We start from the raw sequence: 17,757 nt of genomic DNA on the forward strand, positions 1-17,757 counted from the left end.
TCACTTCAGTGATAGAGTGTACAAAGAGCTTTGGTTCGCTGAGCGTTTCCTTACACACACACATTACAGTTGGTTCGCTGGGCGCTCACACATACATATCACTGAGAGCTCACGCAGGCTTGCACTATCGAACTGCGTGGAGCCGCGGTCATCTCCCTGAGTGCTTCAGCACTAAAAGAGCAAAACTTCCATTCACAAAAGAGCAACACGGTTTGACCCTGCGTCTTTTTCAAGATGTCATTCAAGCCGTGTGTTTCTGGGTGCGGTCGATTTCTGTCCCCGCTTGACGGACACGTTCGTTGTCTCTCGTGTCTGGGCGCACAGCACGCTGAGGCTGCGTTCGTGGATGAGACATGTTCCCATTGCGGGAATATGTCCATTGCAGTGTTGCGGTCCCGTCTCCAGTACCTCAGAAGAGGTGGAACACCATCGTCCATCCCCCGATCTAGTGGTCCTCCAGCTGCAAGGCAGAGGGCTACTACTTTGGCTGATGACCTTGGTGGGGACCTGAGGGTGTCGGTCAGGGTAAACCCGACGGGTCTCACGGCTCCTCGGGCCCCTCCCCCCTCCACTGTACCGGTGGAGCTTCCGGAAGGGCGCGCTGACCTCCCACGTGGAGCGCCAGTCGTCTCTTTTGGGGCTCCGGCGGAGGACCAGATGTCGGTTGCTGCATCGGGGGATGAGCTAATGGGTTCCGAGGATGAAGACTCGGCTGCGTTGCCCCCTTCGGGTGTGACAGCGTTGCCCGAGTCTGACCCGGAACTTACGGCTATGCTTGCCCGGGCCGCCGCAAGTGTCGGGCTTGAGTGGAACCCTCCACCACGTCCCGAACCTTCGCGGCTGGATGATTGGTTTCTCGGGACGGGTCGCGCTGGTTCTCAGCGTCCCGCCCCGGTGCCTTTCTTCCCGGAAGTGCATCAGGAGCTCACGAAGTCCTGGGTAGCGCCGTATAGCGTACGCCAGCGATCGACTGACTCCTCCATCCTCACCACTCTCGATGGTGGTGCAGCTAAGGGCTACGAGGGGATCCCTCCAGTCGAGCGGTCGGTTGCGATGCACCTGTGTCCTAAGACCGCTGCGGACTGGAGGCACGCCCCGCGTCTCCCCTCCCGGGCGTGTAAGTTCTCGTCCGGCTTGACGGGCAAGGCTTACACAGCCTGCGGAGAAGCTGCATCAGCTTTGCATGCCATGGCGCTCCTGCAGGTCCACCAGGCCAAAGCGCTCATGGAACTGCACGAGGGTGGTTCCGACCAGGCAGTTATGCAGGAACTGCGAGCCGCGACGGACCTCGCCCTCCGGGCGACGAAAGTCACGGCCCGCTCCCTGGGTCGGGCGATGTCCACCTTGGTGGTCCAGGAACGCCACCTGTGGCTGAACCTGACAGACATGCGGGACTCGGACAAGGTTCGGTTTCTAAACGCCCCTGTCTGTCAGGCCGGCCTCTTCGGCGACGCCATCGAGGACTTTGCCCAGCAGTTCTCGGTGGCCAAGAAGCAGACGGAGGCCATCAAAAACATCCTGCCCCGGCGGCCCGCTGCTGCCTCCACCCAGCCGCCCGGGGCAGCCCCCCAGTCTGCTCGTCGCCGAGGGCGTCCTCCAGCGTCCGCCTCCGCCCCTGCCAAGCCCAAGCAGCAGCCTCCACCCGCGAAGCAGGGCGCCGGACGCAAGGGGGCCGCCCAACCCGTCCAAGGGCCCGCCAAACCTGCCGGCAAGCGTAAGGGGAAGCGGCCCTGAGACGGGCAGCCCAGGGAGAAGAGGAGCTGCTCTGAGGGAGATGATGTCCGCATCCCTCCCACCCCCCCGGAGGAGGACCGGGGGGGCAACACTGGTCACAACATCTCTGCCGCTGGCTCTCCGGAGTCCAGCGGTACCCACATTTTCACCAAAAGAGCAATTTCCTCTCTCTCTGGGCCCCAAGAGGGTCAGGTTGGCAGTGTGCGACGCCCACGGGCCTTGTCACTCCTTTCCTACCCTCCCGTCGCCAGGGGGCAGCTGTGTGGGCCTCGAGGACGCCCCCGGGCCTTCTCACCCACACACTGCCTCTCTTGTGAGCACTCAGTCAACACTCCGGGCCGCCCACGGGCCTTCCGGGTCGGGGCTGAGTGCTTCACTTCCCTGCCTCCGGGCAGTGGACAGCAGAGTGGGCTCCGAGGACGCCCCCGGGCCTTCTCACCCACTCTCTGTCCAAACCAGGAGTGCTCAGGCAACACTACGGGCCGCCTCCGGGCCTCCCGAGTCGGGCCAGAGTACTCCGCTTCGCTGCCCCACCCCGGGCACGTCTGTGGTGCCGTTGGTCCCGCTTGTACGGTCTCTGGGGGCCTGGCTAGGTCTCCCCAGGCCGTCTCGCTGGCTCATCCGTACCATCAGACTCGGCTACGCGATTCAGTTCGCACGCCGGCCACCCAAGTACAAGGGCATCCTCTTCACCTCCGTGCGAAGCAGCGATGCTCAAGTCTTGCGGTCAGAGATCGAGGTCCTACTGGCGAAGGACGCGATCGAGCCGGTTCCTCCAGCCGATATGAAGACGGGGTTTTACAGCCCCTACTTCATTGTGCCCAAGAAAGGGGGTGGGTTACGGCCAATCCTGGACCTGCGAGTTCTGAATCGGGCCCTGCACAAGCTCCCGTTCAGGATGTTGACGCAGAAACGCATTTTCCAATGCATCCGTCCCCAGGATTGGTTTGCAGCGATCGACCTGAAGGACGCGTACTTCCATGTGTCTATTCTCCCTCGACACAGACCGTTCCTACGCTTTGCGTTCGAGGGGAAAGCATATCAGTACAAGGTCCTGCCCTTCGGGCTGTCCCTGTCGCCCCGCGTCTTTACGAAGGTCGCGGAGGCAGCCATTGTTCCACTCAGAGAACGCGGCGTTCGGATTCTCAACTACCTCGACGATTGGCTGATCCTAGCCCAGTCGAAGGACCAGTTGTGCGAACACAGGGACCTGGTGCTCAGTCACCTCAGCCAGTTGGGCCTTCGGGTCAACCGAGAGAAGAGCAAACTCTGTCCCACACAGAGGATCTCTTATCTCGGTATGGAGCTGGACTCGGTCAACCGGACGGCGCGCCTCACCGAGGAGCGAGTCCAGTCGGTGTTGAACTGCTTGAATATATTCAAGAGCAGGACAGCGGTCCCACTGAAATTCTTTCAGAGGCTCCTGGGGCATATGGCATCTGCAGCCGCGGTCACGCCGCTCGGATTGCTTCATATGAGACCGCTTCAACGCTGGCTCAATGGCCGAGTCCCGAGGTGGGCGTGGCAGAGCGGTCAGTACCGGGTCCCAGTGACTCCTTACTGCCGCCAAACCTTCAGCCCGTGGTCCAGCACTTCGTTTCTCCGGGCCGGGGTGCCCCTAGAACAAGTGTCCAGGCATGCTGTGCTATTCACGGATGCCTCCACCACGGGCTGGGGGGCCACGTACAACGGGCATGCAGTTGCTGGTCTGTGGACGGGGCCGCAATTGCATTGGCATATCAATTGCCTCGAGTTACTGGCAGTACATCTGGCACTCCGCCGCCTCAAGGGGCCGCTGCGTGGCAAGCATGTACTGGTCCGTACGGACAGCACCACGGCCGTTGCGTACATCAACCGTCAGGGTGGTCTACGCTCCCGTCGTCTGCTCCAACTCGCCCGCCACCTCCTCCTGTGGAGTCAGAAGCAGCTGAGGTCGCTTCGGGCCATTCATGTCCCTGGTGTGCTGAACCAGACAGCCGACGAGCTCTCTCGTCAGCCGACACCTCCGGGAGAGTGGCGACTCCACCCCCAGGCGGTCCAGCTGATATGGGACCAGTTCGGAGCCGCACAGGTCGACCTGTTTGCCTCTCCGGACTCGACCCATTGCCAGTGGTACTATTCCCTGACCGGGGGTACCCTCGGCACAGATGCACTGGCGCACAGCTGGCCCCGGGACCTACGCAAGTATGCGTTTCCCCCAGTGAGCCTTCTTGCACAGACTCTGTGCAAGGTCAGGGAGGACGAGGAGCAGGTCTTGTTAGTTGCGCCGTATTGGCCCAACCGGACCTGGTTCCCAGAACTTACACTCCTCGCGACAGCCCCTCCTTGGCCGATTCCCCTGAGGAAGGACCTTCTTTCTCAGGGACGGGGCACGCTATGGCACCCGCGTCCAGACCTCTGGAATCTTCATGTCTGGTCCCTGGACGGGACGCGGAGGTTCTAGATGGACTACCACAGGCTGTCGTAGATACCATCGCTTCAGCTAGAGCCCCCTCTACGAGGCGCCTCTATGCTCTGAAGTGGAACCTGTTCGTTGAGTGGTGCGCTTCCCGCCGGGAAGACCCCCGAAGGTGTTCGATCAGTGTCGTGCTTTCCTTCCTGCAAGATGGGTTGGAGAGAAGGCTGTCTCCCTCCACCCTCAAGGTATATGCTGCAGCAATAGCAGCGTACCATGATGTAGTAGAAGGTAAGTCCGTGGGGAAGCACGACCTAATCGTCAGGTTCCTCAGAGGTGCGAGGAGACTAAATCCTCCTCGTCCATCCTCGATACCCTCTTGGGACTTAGCTCTAGTGCTCAGAGCACTTCAGAGCCCTCCCTTCGAGCCGTTGGCGTCTTGTGAGCTTAAGATCTTGTCAATGAAGACAGTGCTCCTGACGGCATTGGCCTCGATCAAGAGGGTAGGGGACCTGCATGCACTTTCGGTCAACGAATCGTGCCTAGAGTTCGGGCCAGGTAACTCTCACGTCGTCCTGAGACCCCGGCCCGGATATGTGCCCAAGGTTCCTACCACTCCCTTCCGGGATCAGGTGGTGAACCTGCAAGCGCTGCCTTCGGAGGAGGCAGACCCAGCCCTGGCTTTGCTGTGTCCGGTCCGCGCTCTTCGCGCTTACGTTGACCGGACCCAAAGCCTTCGGACCTCAGAGCAACTCTTCGTCTGTTACGGAGGCCAGCAGAAGGGAAAGGCTGTCTCCAAGCAGAGGTTAGCCCACTGGATAGTGGATGCTATAGTCTTGGCCTACCAGTCCCAAGACGTGCCTTGCCCGTTCGGTGTAAGAGCTCACTCCACTCGGAGTGTTGCTTCTTCCTGGGCGCTGGCGCAAGGCGCCTCGCTGACAGACATATGTAGAGCTGCGGGCTGGGCGACACCTAACACGTTTGCCAGATTCTATAGCTTACGTGTAGAGCCGGTATCTTCCCGCATCCTCGCCCCCAGTGGCCAGGAGCGCTAAGTGCCCGTTCTAAGTGTCGGCTTGCGAAACGCCACTCCCGCCCTCTGGGCCGGATACGTGCGTCTATTGTCTCCAGTTGTGTTCCCCGGGAAACCGGCTAACCCTGTCGAGCTCCTCCGTCACCCCTCCGGTGTCAGACGTTGCGGACCGTCTGACGCCAGGCCTGCACCCGTATGCTTGTGAAACGTGGCTGTAGGCTGGGTTCCATATGTAGCGGTTCCCTCACGGCAACCCCATATGTGTATTCTTCCACGGTATCAGCTACCCTTCGGGCTAGCCCCGTGTCTTTCCCTCGACAGAGCCCGCTCTGTCGTCTCTGGGCGTGTTCTTTCCCCCCTTCAATCAGGCTGGAACCACCCCAGAGACTGCCATATGTTGCACTACCCTGCCAGGTTAGTCCTTATGTGTATTCTGCCACCTCTCCTTCCCTGAAGGACGTGGCCCCGCAGCGTACCCTCTCTCTCAAGTACGAGGTAGGCACGCTTCCCAGCGTTATCCAATAGTCATTCTGAGTGGGTCTTGCAGAAACAGCAGTGACTGTACTCCCTGCTTGGAGCCCTGACTTCCGTACCATACTAGACGGTGCAGTGCGCTCAAGCAGGACGCTGGAAGGGCCAGCATCCTGGCGTTTTCCATAGGGATCCCATTCGTCGGTTCAGTTCTGACGTACGTCGAACGTGACCGACTGAAAGGGAACGTCTCGGTTACGTATGTAACCCTCGTTCCCTGAAGGAGGGAACGGAGACGTACGTCCCGTCGCCAGATGCTGTGCTTCCGCTGGGAGTCCGGTCACCTTTCGGCTCCTCAGTAGGAAAAGCGCTGATCTACCATTCCACTTCCTATTTATACCCGCGCTGCGGGGCGGAGCGTGGAATGCGTGATCGCATGCCAAATTTCATTGGCTCGTTGTTAGATGCTCGAAGTAGGATTGGTCTCTAAAGTAAGATCCCATTCGTCGGTTCAGTTCTGACGTACGTCTCCGTTCCCTCCTTCAGGGAACGAGGGTTACATACGTAACCGAGACGTTTTCTGGCTCCCAAGCACACGTGGCTGATTTTATCTATGGTTTTACGTACCCCTTTCACATTAGCTGTATTAGTACTTAAGCTAATTGTATAATTATTTCAAAGTCAAAAACAACAGGATGAAGGATAATTGGATTAAAACTGAAAATCTCCATAATCTCCACGCTCTGACGTAAATTAATCAGCAAAATTGACTTCAAAGAGATTACTACAATCATTTTACTGCTGTTTGCATGTGTCCTCTTACCTTTACAGAACCACTGTTGACTAATTAACCTGAAAATATAAATGATGCACGTTTGTGCCCTCTCATGTCATTCCAAACCTGTATGACTGGGCTCTGTGGAGGGAAAAAAAAGGAAATATTCAGAAAACTTTGCTGGTTGCTCTTTGGTGACACTTTTGAGTTTTGAAAAGAGACAAAAGCTCCATAAAACATTTTATATTGACATAAAAGTCAGGAAATTATTTCATATGACAATTGCAATATGCAGTGTCTTCTAGACTAGAGCCATACACATTTAAACTATCTGAAATTGGCCATCGCTAATTCTCTCATAAAATTTCAAGAATACGGCAAGGAGAGTTAAAGTTCATACATCTGAGATATTTTATGGCACTTTTTCTTTTCCCAGGGCTTTCTTTTTCAGATTATAGATCAAGATTTAAAAAGGTTTGGAGAAAAACAGGATGGTTTCTATAAGCTTTTCAGAAAACATAGCATACAAAATGTCATTAAATATACAAACTGCAAACCATAAAACATGGGATTATTGTTTCATGGTTTACAGTATTGTATATTACACCGGGGTTAAAGGCGCACCATAAGAAAAAAATTCTACTAAATGTGTACTACTCCTACAGAATATTATTGCAGAAAAACAAACATATATGTTTGTATTAAACATTGATGGAGCACCAGATTTGTGTGAAAATAATATATAATTTAATAAATGTTTAAATAATAAATAATAATAAATATTTCGATATGAAAACATACACATTTATAAGGTGGCAAGGTGGACCTTTTATTTCACACACAGGGTAAACTGCTCACCAGCATATGAAATATGTTTTTAATAATGTCTTAGTTAAAACTTGTTCAAAACAGTCACTTTAGCTAAGTTTGTATTTTCTGTTTATTTTGATAAATTAAATCATGTATTTTTGTTTATTAAATATACTATCATTAAAATATTTTACAAATATTTAAAAGATACAGAAACTAAACTATTTTAAAAAGTAAATATTCTAAAAGCATTTATGGAGTTCCCATAATAATATAGATTTACATTAGTAACAATAAATTATATTTTATTATATGTTTTATATTATATTATTTGATATGATTAATATCAGATTTTTAAATATGATGTTTTCATTATAAATATGGGGATAAGGTGAACACCCTAATTAATTTATGATCTTTCCATCTGAATCTAACCATGGCATGTCAACATGTGAAAAGTCAACCAGATATGTATTATCATTTTAATTATTGTGCCAAATACAGCAGGAGTGCCTTTTACCCCAAATAACATACCGTTGCATATTCTTCAGTTATTTAAAAACTGTTGCTTTAATTAGCTTAAACTGAAAATCATTAACAATAACAATCATTTCAATAATTGTGATTATCATTTGCAACTTAAACTTATGCATGCGCAATTATCTCATTGTATTGTGGAACAGAGGTGCCAGAATGCAATAATGCTAAATAGTTTATTAATAGTAATACAATAATAGATCTAGCTTTATTATTTAATGTCTCTGTTTTATTTTTATTTTTATTAGTTGGGGTTAGTAGAAAGATGGGTGCCATTTTGTTTTGCATTACCTCTTTTCTCCTGGTTATGTTGGATAGGCCGATTTATACCCGATTTTCCCCTCCCGAGACTCGGAGAAAAAAATATTTTCCATGACTTGATCGGTTCTGATGTTCGGTGCAGATTACCTGGTAATGTGAGGCATTCACAGATCAAATCTTGCACCTCTCGATCTGCTATCACGCAAATCGGGCTCGCCCCGATCATATCTAACATGTTTGATATTTATCGGGTTAGAAAGATTGTAATAACGTCAGTACTGTCACAATAGCCAATAGGGAACACATTTACGACGAGACGGACCTTTCGAAATGGCGACCGCGAGTTGAGTTGAGAGAGAGAGAGAGAGAGAGAGAGAGAGAGAGAGAGAGAGAGAGAGAGAGAGAGAGAGAGAGAGAGAGAGAGAGAGAGAGAGAGAGAGAGAGAGAGAAAATATATCAACATTTCTTGCTTTTCATTTGACAGCACAAATCTACACTGTAAAAGGTGACGATTCGCTTTTGAACTAGGCAGTTCAAAACATATAAACATTATAACGGTAAACATTCTAGCACACTAGTGTGACATAGCGCTCTTGCAGGGTTCGCCTAAAATACTTAGAAATAAGAAAACAATAAATGACAGTCGTCTGAACGTTCCTTCATTTTATTCTAGGTCACACATGTAATAACCAGCCTGAAAAACCCGCTATACTCCAGTACAAAAAGTGCGCATTCACCACCTTTATACGGCAAGCCCCGAGGGGAAAAATACATTTCACACACACACAGCTATACACAACGAGCACCAGAACGACAGGATCAAATAAGGTCAATAAAATTACCTTCATTTCTCGCTGAAGAACTGTCAATCCATGTTGAGCCCGTCTCCCCGACCATTGTCTCTAATCTCCTCTCTAATCTCCTCTGGCACGATAATCTTAATAATATTTTGTAGTGTGTGATGCTCCTCGATTTTCAAATCTTGTAGTGTGAGCATGTTTAAGATTTGAGGGAAGAAAATCTGCAAAGATTCTCCTGAAGTGTGTGCTGCAACCAGATTTTACAATCGGATAGGATTTTAAAACTCCTGTAGTGTGAGCCAGGCATAACAGACCGCAGATAAATGGCTATCCATCTGTCACTCAAAGTAACCACACTCTTAATTATGCAGAACTTTAAGGCTTTATTATAACAAATTAGTTATAAAAAATTCACCTCCCTCACAGTTGTCATGAATGGCAAAATTAGCCATATAGACCAAAACCACAATTTGTACCAGGCTGTAAACATGTTTTTCTGCTGTGAAGATGGGCATTTTAACATGGGGCTCAATGAGATTCTGCTCCCTTCCCTATCCCTTCCATTTGGGTTATTGTAGTCATTCTGGGCCTGGAGCCTGGGTTTCCTCTGCTGATGCGCATTCATTTACAACCAACCATATCTTTTTCTGCTGTGATCCGCCCCTAGACCAATTGGGATCGTAACATAAGAAAAGTGTGTGAAGCTATTACTGTCCACTTGGGCCTTGTCCCTGTATATATGTAGTTACCTGTCACTGAGTCCAAATTAAAGGAACTTGTATAAGGGTTTCACCGAGCCCATGGCAACCCTCAGTGAATCGGTGGCGTGGATGGGACACATGTGGAAATCAGACAGCCAATCATGGCGTGTTTTCGTGTTTCCCTGTGGATGTGATTGTTTTTTAGAACGGAGAAGGAAGAACTCAGGTTACATACCCATGTGCACTTTAATGTACCAATATGTACCCTTTAGGTACAAAAGCATACCTTCTGAAAACGTTACACCCCAGTGACAGCTTTTGTACCTTTTTTTTTCTGAGAGTGTATGTGTGAGCAAGAAAATGACTGAGTGGGATGTAGAGAGAAATGAAATACAGGCAAAGTTATCACAACTTTTGTCTGAATGTATTTTTTATGAAATGAGGGGGAATTTTATCCCCATCCCATCATTTTTTTATAAAATGTGTAAGAATCTCCTCCCAATCCTGTCGTCCCTTATCCCCATCTCAAAGAAACCCGAAATCACAGGAATGAATGACTACAGGCCTGTCAGAGGCACGACTTTGGTCATGAAGTCATTTGAAAGTCTTGTGCTGGCCTGCCTGAAGGACATTACTGGACCCTTGCAGGACCTCCTGCAGTTTTCTTATCGGGCAAACGGATCTGTGGATGATGCAGTCAACATAGGACTGCATTATATCCTACAAAAATCGCTGGACAAACTAGAGACTTATACAAGGATCATTTTGTGGATTTTAGCTCAGCCTTTTAACACCATCATTCCAAACCTCCTGTCAAATTAAAGGGTTAGTTCACGCAAAAAAGAAAATTCTGTCAATAATTACTTACCCTAATGTCTTTCGACACCTGTAAGACCTCTGTTCATCTTCGGAACACAAATGAAGATATTTTTGTTGAAATCTGATGGCTCAGAAAGGCCTTCATTGACACCAATGTCATTTCCTCTCTCAAGACCCATAAAGGCACTAAAGACGTCGTTACAAAGCCCATCTCACTACAGTGGCGCTACATTAATTTTATGAAGCGACAAGAATAGTTTTTCTGCTCAAAAAAACAAAAACTAAATAACGACTTGTATAGTGATGCGGCGATTTCAAAACAAAGATTTGAACGGTTATGAATCAGCGTATCAAATTGGGATTCGGATCGCCAATCAAATGATTTCAGCAGTTTTGTGGTTTGACATGCGATCCGATAGCCTGATGTGGTCATACTCAATTCTAGTCAGAATATGAGTCTGAAACTGCTCCATTGGGCTGTGATTATGGGGCGTGTTTCAACCGAACCAGGAAAGACATCAATTGGACAGACCTACAACCAATCTGAGCAAAGAAGCGACGCATTGTCAAATGTCAACAGAGTTCAACTGCACTGTGTTGCCAAGTCCACGTTTTTTTCCCTGCGGGTTGTTTTCTATGTCCGCGGGTTGAAGCGACTATTATGTGATATAGACCCATGAGTGCGAATTTTAGCAGGCAACCTTGCCAAAATAACACACATTTTACCCCCCAAACGCCATTTTTTCCCCGGAGAACCCCCCGAGAAGCTATTGTTTAGGGCTAGTAGTTGACGGTTTTGTTGTAAAAACTTGGCAATCCTGTCTGCACGCGCACTGGAATCAGGCTGGAATACACTATCTTTGCCGGTGTTGTAAAAAAATAAAATAATTTAATGATACACAGAGTACTTACCCAATATGATCATCATTTCTGAGAGAAATTGTGAAGGTGGATGCATATACAAACAAGCTCTCCGTTTAGGATTCGAACAAATATAATCCAAGCCCCTTTGATGACGTGGATGATTACGTTACTGTTGATCATCTGTCCATCATCGTCTAAAGCCCGCCCTGATGATTTCATTGGTCCGAACATTTTCTGTTCAGGGATAATTACTCCTCTATGAAGCAAGGCCAGACCGAACTGCCCGACCTAAAACATTTGTGGGCGGGGCTAAGTTCGGCTGGCATCCAGGCTAGCAATCCGAATCATGAATCGATACACTAATTCATAAAGGTTCGAAACTTTGCGCACAAAAACTATTCTTGTTAGTTCATAAATTGATTGTAGAATCACTGTAGTGAGATGGGCTTTGTAACGACGTCTTTAGTGGCTTTATGGGTCTTAAGAGAGGAAATGACATTGGTGTCAATGAAGGCCTGTCTGAGCCATCGGATTTCAACAAAAACCTCTTTCTTTGTGTTTCGAAAGATGAACAGAGGTCTTACGGGTGTCGAACGACATTAGGGTAAGTAATTAATGACAGAATTTTTATTTTTGGGTGAAATAACCCTGTTATCTGTCCCCACCTCCATTTGTCAATGGATAAAAACGTCTCAGGTTACGTATGTAACCCTAGTTCCCTGAGGGAACGAGACGCTGCGTCGAAACGCTGTGAGAACGCCTCTGCGTTAATGCGTCGTGAAGCGCCTGTAGAACCATTCCATCGGAAAAAAGATCGATCGTCGGCGTGATGGCGTCATCGACCGGAAGCTATAAAGCGTCCGTGAAAACAAACAGGAACTAACTTCTGATAAAGCCTGAAGTAAGTGATCACGGACACGCCGGGAGTATGGCAAAGCGACGCAGCGTCTCGTTCCCTCAGGGAACTAGGGTTACATACGTAACCTGAGACGTTCCCTTTCGGGGAACTCGAGCTGCGTTGAAACGCTGTGAGAACGCTTATACCCACATCGCCATAGGACCAAGTGTCTCGTATGTGTGAAGCCGAAGCGCACACGGTTACGAGAGTACCTGCGCCCCAACAGTAGATGCCAGGTCTAGTTCGTAGAACCTGACGAAGGTTAATGGAGACGACCATCCGGCCGCGTTGCAAATATCATGGAGGGAAGCCCCCGACAAAAGTGCTTTCGAAGCAGCCATACCCCTGGTAGAATGCGCCCGGACAGCCAGTGGAGACGGCTGCCCGGCTGCCTTGTAAGCAAGTGAAATGGCCTCGACCACCCACTTGCTCATCCTCTGCTTAGATACAGGGGCCCCCTTCTTAGGGGGCCCGAAACAGACAAATAACTGATCAGTCTTTCTCCACAGGGCAGCTCTGTGGACATATGTATCCAACGCCCTAACAGGGCACAGCAGATTTAATCTTTCCTGGTCTGACGTCGAGAACGGAGGAGGACAGAAGGCTTGGAGAGTGATGGGGCCCCGTGGGCTCGTAGGAACCTTGGGGACATAACCCGGCCTGGGATGCAGAAAGGCTTTCACCATCCCAAGCGCACCCTCTAAACATGAGGGTGCTACAGACAGGGACTGAATATCTCCTATTCTTTTGAGAGATGAAATGGCCAAAAGAAAGGTGGTTTTTAGGGTGAGGAACTTGTCCGAAACCTCCTCTAAAGGTTTGAACGGTGGCCCAGACAAGCCCCTCAAGACAATGGCCAAGTCCCATGCTGGGACCCTCGAGTGCATAGCCGGCCTCAACCTCAAAGTGCCACGGAGGAAGCGTGTAATTAGAGGGTGTCTTCCCAAAGACACTCCACCGAAAGGGACGTGGAAGGCACCCAAGGCCGCCACGTACACCTTTATTGTGGAGGGGGTCAACCCTGCCGAGAACCTTGCCTGCAGGAACTCCAGCACTGTACCAACCGGGCAGTTAACTGGGTCCCACTGGCGTTCTCTGCACCATGCTGAGAAAAGTTTCCATTTCAGAGCGTACAGCTTCCTCGTGGATGGAGCTCTGGAGTGAAGGATGGTCTCTACGACCTCGGCCGAGAGACCTTCCTCTATGAGCCTAGCCCCCTCAGAGGCCAGGCCCACAGTTTCCACATCTCCGGGCGTGGGTGCAGGAATCTCCCGCCCGCCTGAGAGAGTAGATCCCTCCTGGTCGGAATCTCCATCGGAGAGCCTTCCAGGAGAGATATCAGGTCCGAAAACCATACTCGGGTCGGCCAGTATGGAGCCACTAGAAGTACCTGGGCCCCGTCCCGGCGTACCCTCTCCAGAACTCCTGGAAGCAAGACAATCGGGGGGAAGGCGTACAGAGGTAGCCTCGGCCACTCCTGTACCATGGCATCCAACCCCAGCGGGGCTGGATGGGTCAGAGAAAACCACTGCGGGCAGTGAGAATTCTCCGCCGAAGCAAATAGGTCTATTTCTGCTCTCCCATATACCTTCCATAGGAGCTCCACCACCTCTGGGTGGAGTCTCCATTCCCCGGGCCTCGGCCCCTGCCTCGACAGGCTGTCTGCTTCTTGATTCAGGACCCCCGGGATATATACTGCTCTGATTGACAGCAATTTCCCTTGGGCCCACAGGAGGATCCGATGTGCCAATTTGTCCAACGGACGGGACCTCAGACCCCCCTGGTGATTTATATAGGCGACCACCGACGTGTTGTCTGACCTGACTAGCACATGGTGGCCCCTGAGGTCGGGCAGGAACTGTTTAAATGCAAGAAACACTGCGAGCATCTCTAGCCGATTTATGTGCCAGTGCCGCTGATGTTCCTGCCATAGACCCTGGGATGAGTGACCACTCATGGTCGCCCCCCAGCCCGTGAGAGAGGCATCTGTCGTTAGCGTTACGCGACGCACATGAGCCTCTAACACGGGACCCTGAGATAAAAACCCCGGGTTTTTCCACATGACCAGAGCACGTAGGCATCGCCGCGTGACTGTGATCGTGCGGAGCGGATTTCCCCTCGGGGAGAATCCCTTTGTTTTGAGCCACCACTGCAGTGGCCTCATGTACAGTAGGCCAAGAGGTATTACATTGGACGCTGCTGCCATGAGACCTAACAGTTTCTGGAACTGTTTCACAGTGACGGCCCGGCCTAGCTTCTGTTCTTTGACTGCTGCCAGGATCGATGCTATGCGTGTTGGCGATAATTGCGCCCGCATTATTACCGAATCCCAGTTCACACCTAGAAAAGTGGTTCTCTGAGCCGGAGAAAGCATACTCTTCTTGGCGTTCAGCCTCAACCCCAACTTCGACATATGCGCGAGAACAGCATCTCGATGCTGAACCGCCATCTGCTCTGTATTCGCTAGAATCAGCCAGTCGTCGATATAATTCAGTATGCGGATGCCCTGCAGACGCAACGGCGCCAGAGCTGCATCCACACACTTGGTGAATGTGCGGGGTGACAGTGCTAGACCGAAAGGAAGTACTCGATATTGGTATGCCTCTCCCCCGAAGGCAAACCTGAGAAACTTCCTGTGATGTGGAAGGATGGAGACATGAAAATACGCATCTTTGAGGTCTATGGTGACAAACCAATCCTCTCGTTTGATCTGCGACACAATCTGTCTGAGTGTGAGCATCTTGAACTTGAGCTTGGCCACCGAGCGATTTAGTAGACGCAGATCTAAAATCGGGCGTAAGCCCCCATCCTTCTTCGGCACGATGAAGTAACGGCTGTAAAACCCAGACTCCCTGCTGGGAGGGGGAACCCTCTCTATAGCCCCTTTTTGCAGGAGTGTCTGTACTTCCTGTGCCATAACCAGAGCCTGCTCCGGGCCCACCTCTGTAGGTAGGACACCGCTGAAAGGAGGTGGCCGACTTTTGAATTGAATGGCGTACCCCCTTTCTATTATCTGCAGGACCCAATGAGATATATTTGATAGATGTTTCCACTCGTCTAGAAAATCTACTAAGGGAACCAGCCTCTCGAGGCTGGCCTCTGGTGTACTTTGAGCAACAAGCACAGTGCCCTGAAGCGGCGGACCGGCAGGGAACGACTGACTTGACTGCTCGGGGGCCCCCCGAGGGGGCCGCGGACCACCCTCGGGTGGCCCGCGGAGACCGACTGCGCCCCGGCATTGCGGCGGGGTTGGCAGCGCGGCCCCCAGAGGGTGCCGCAGGGAAACGGGTACCGTTGGCAGGGGTAAACACCGTTTCCCTACGGGGGGAACCACCCTCAGCGTCCTGACGCTTCTGGCGTCAGGAACGCTTCGACGAGGCCTTCTTGGCGATCAGGACTGTCCTCAGATCAGCCCTGCCCCTCGAAGGCCTCGTCTGAGAGCGCCGCCCCTCGTCCCCGCGCTGAGGGGGAGTTCGGGTAGCGACGCTCTGCTTTTGTTTTGCCCTGTGCGAGGCGCTCGTACTCGGTTTGGGCTGCTTGATGTCAGCAGCAGCCCCAGGAACCTGGACACGGAGAGGGAGGAACTGCTTGAGCGCCGCAGCTTGCTTTTTCGACTCCTGGAACCTCTCGGTGACAGTGTGAACTGCGTCACCGAAGAGGCCTCTAGGAGAAAGCGGCACATCAAGCAGGAAAGCTTTCTCCCTCTCCTTGATGTCTGTGGGGTTTAGCCATAAATGCCTCTCCGTGGCCACCAATGCTGCCATAGAGCGGCCAACACATCTGGCCGTCTCTTTGGTGGCCCGGAGAGCTAAATCCGCAGATGTACGTAGTTCAGCTACTATATCTCCCCCTACGACATCACTACTGTCCAAATCCCTCAGCAGGTCAGCCTGATATGCCTGCACGATAGCCATAGTGTGCAGGCATGCAGCAGCTTGACCCGCTGCCGAGTACGCTTTACCCACCAGCGCCGACGTTGTTTTAAGGGGTCTGGTGGGCAAAGTCGGGGCCTTAAGGGACGATGCCGAGGAAGGCGAGAGATGGGTCGCGAGCGTCTCTTCAACCTTTGGCATCGCCCCATAACCATACTGTTTCAGCCCGGCGATGTTGCTGTAGACCGAAGTCTGCGGGCTGAAAACACGATATGATGCCGGTCTCCTCCATGATCTCGCCACCTCAGTGTGCAGATCATGGAAGAACGGCAGGCCCCGTCGCTGAGGTTCTGAAGCTCGAGAAGGCAGGAATCTTTCGTCTAGCTTGCTTACACGCTTTCTTCCTGCCTCAAATCTCTCAGCTGGCCAGTCGATATTAAGCCTGGCCACAGCTCGCGTCAGAACCTCAACGAGCTCCTCGCATGCAGGGGACTGAAGTGGCGAGTCTTCAGTCTCGATGCTTTCAATGTCCACCTCCTCAGAGCTGGACAATTGAAGCACCGGCGACTCTCTCGGGGGGGAAGAAACAGCCATGCGTGCTTCCATGCCCCGAGAAGAGCCGCTGGATGGTGCAGGTGAGGGCAGAGATAAGGCAGCGCCCGTCTCTAACCCCTCTGCAACATCCAATTTTGATCCCCACGACTGCAGCCTCCGCTCCGCCTCGGCGGCAGCGGGACCAGAGCCGCGGGGAACACGAGCCGAGGCACCCTCCTCAAAGAGTGCCCGGCGGGAGCGCAGCGTTCTCAGCGGTAACTTTTCACAATGCTCGCAAGCAGCCCCCTCGAGGGCTTCCTGGGCATGCTGCGCTCCCAAGCAGGCTACACAAAGAGAGTGTGTATCCCCGCTCGTGATGTAACGTGGGCAGGGATGAACACACCTCTTAAAACTGCTTTCACTCGCCATATTATTCTATCTATTTTATTTTCGCTTTGTTTTGTTAATATATATGCAATATTTAATAAAAAGGGTGGAAAAACTCTTCAATAGACAGACAAAAACACCAAATAGACAGACAGGTTCACACAGATCGCTTGCTGAAGGCTCAGAAGCTAGTTCCTGTTTGTTTTCACGGACGCTTTATAGCTTCCGGTCGATGACGTCATCACGCCGACGATCGATCTTTTTTCCGATGGAATGGTTCTACAGGCGCTTCACGACGCATTAACGCAGAGGCGTTCTCACAGCGTTTCGACGCAGCTCGAGTTCCCCGAAAGGGAACTTCCTGACATGGGCAGAAACTATTGAGGTTTTGGAATATTCACATTTTCCGCAGACTTGGCAACACAGCCTGCAGCTCTTCGCCTTGTACACTAATGACTGCACTGCCAAAGAAGTCTCAGTAAAACTCATTGGCCTCATCCAAGATGGTGATGCGTTCAGACGGGAGGTTAAATAAAATTGTCTGTCTGGTGCAGTGGTAACAACCTGGAGCTTAGCATGCTCAAAACAGTGGAAATTATTGCAGACTTTAGTAGAAACACCTCAGCACTCTAACTCACCATCATGAACAGCGCTGTGGAGTGGAGTCATTCAGTGAAGTGCACATTGACACCGTGGTAAAAATGCTCAAGCAGAGGTTATACTTCCTTCACCAGCTGAGGAAGTTCAACCTGCCGCAGGAGCTGCTGATGCAGTTCTACTCTGCAGTCATTGACTCTGCCCTTCTATAAATGTTTGGCAAAGCTACCAAAGTCAGTCCTCAGAAGACAACAGCAGACTGCTACGAG

The sequence above is a fragment of the Pseudorasbora parva genome, chromosome 10, assembly GCF_024679245.1.
Source record: "Pseudorasbora parva isolate DD20220531a chromosome 10, ASM2467924v1, whole genome shotgun sequence".
Classification (NCBI taxonomy): Eukaryota; Metazoa; Chordata; class Actinopteri; order Cypriniformes; family Gobionidae; genus Pseudorasbora; species Pseudorasbora parva.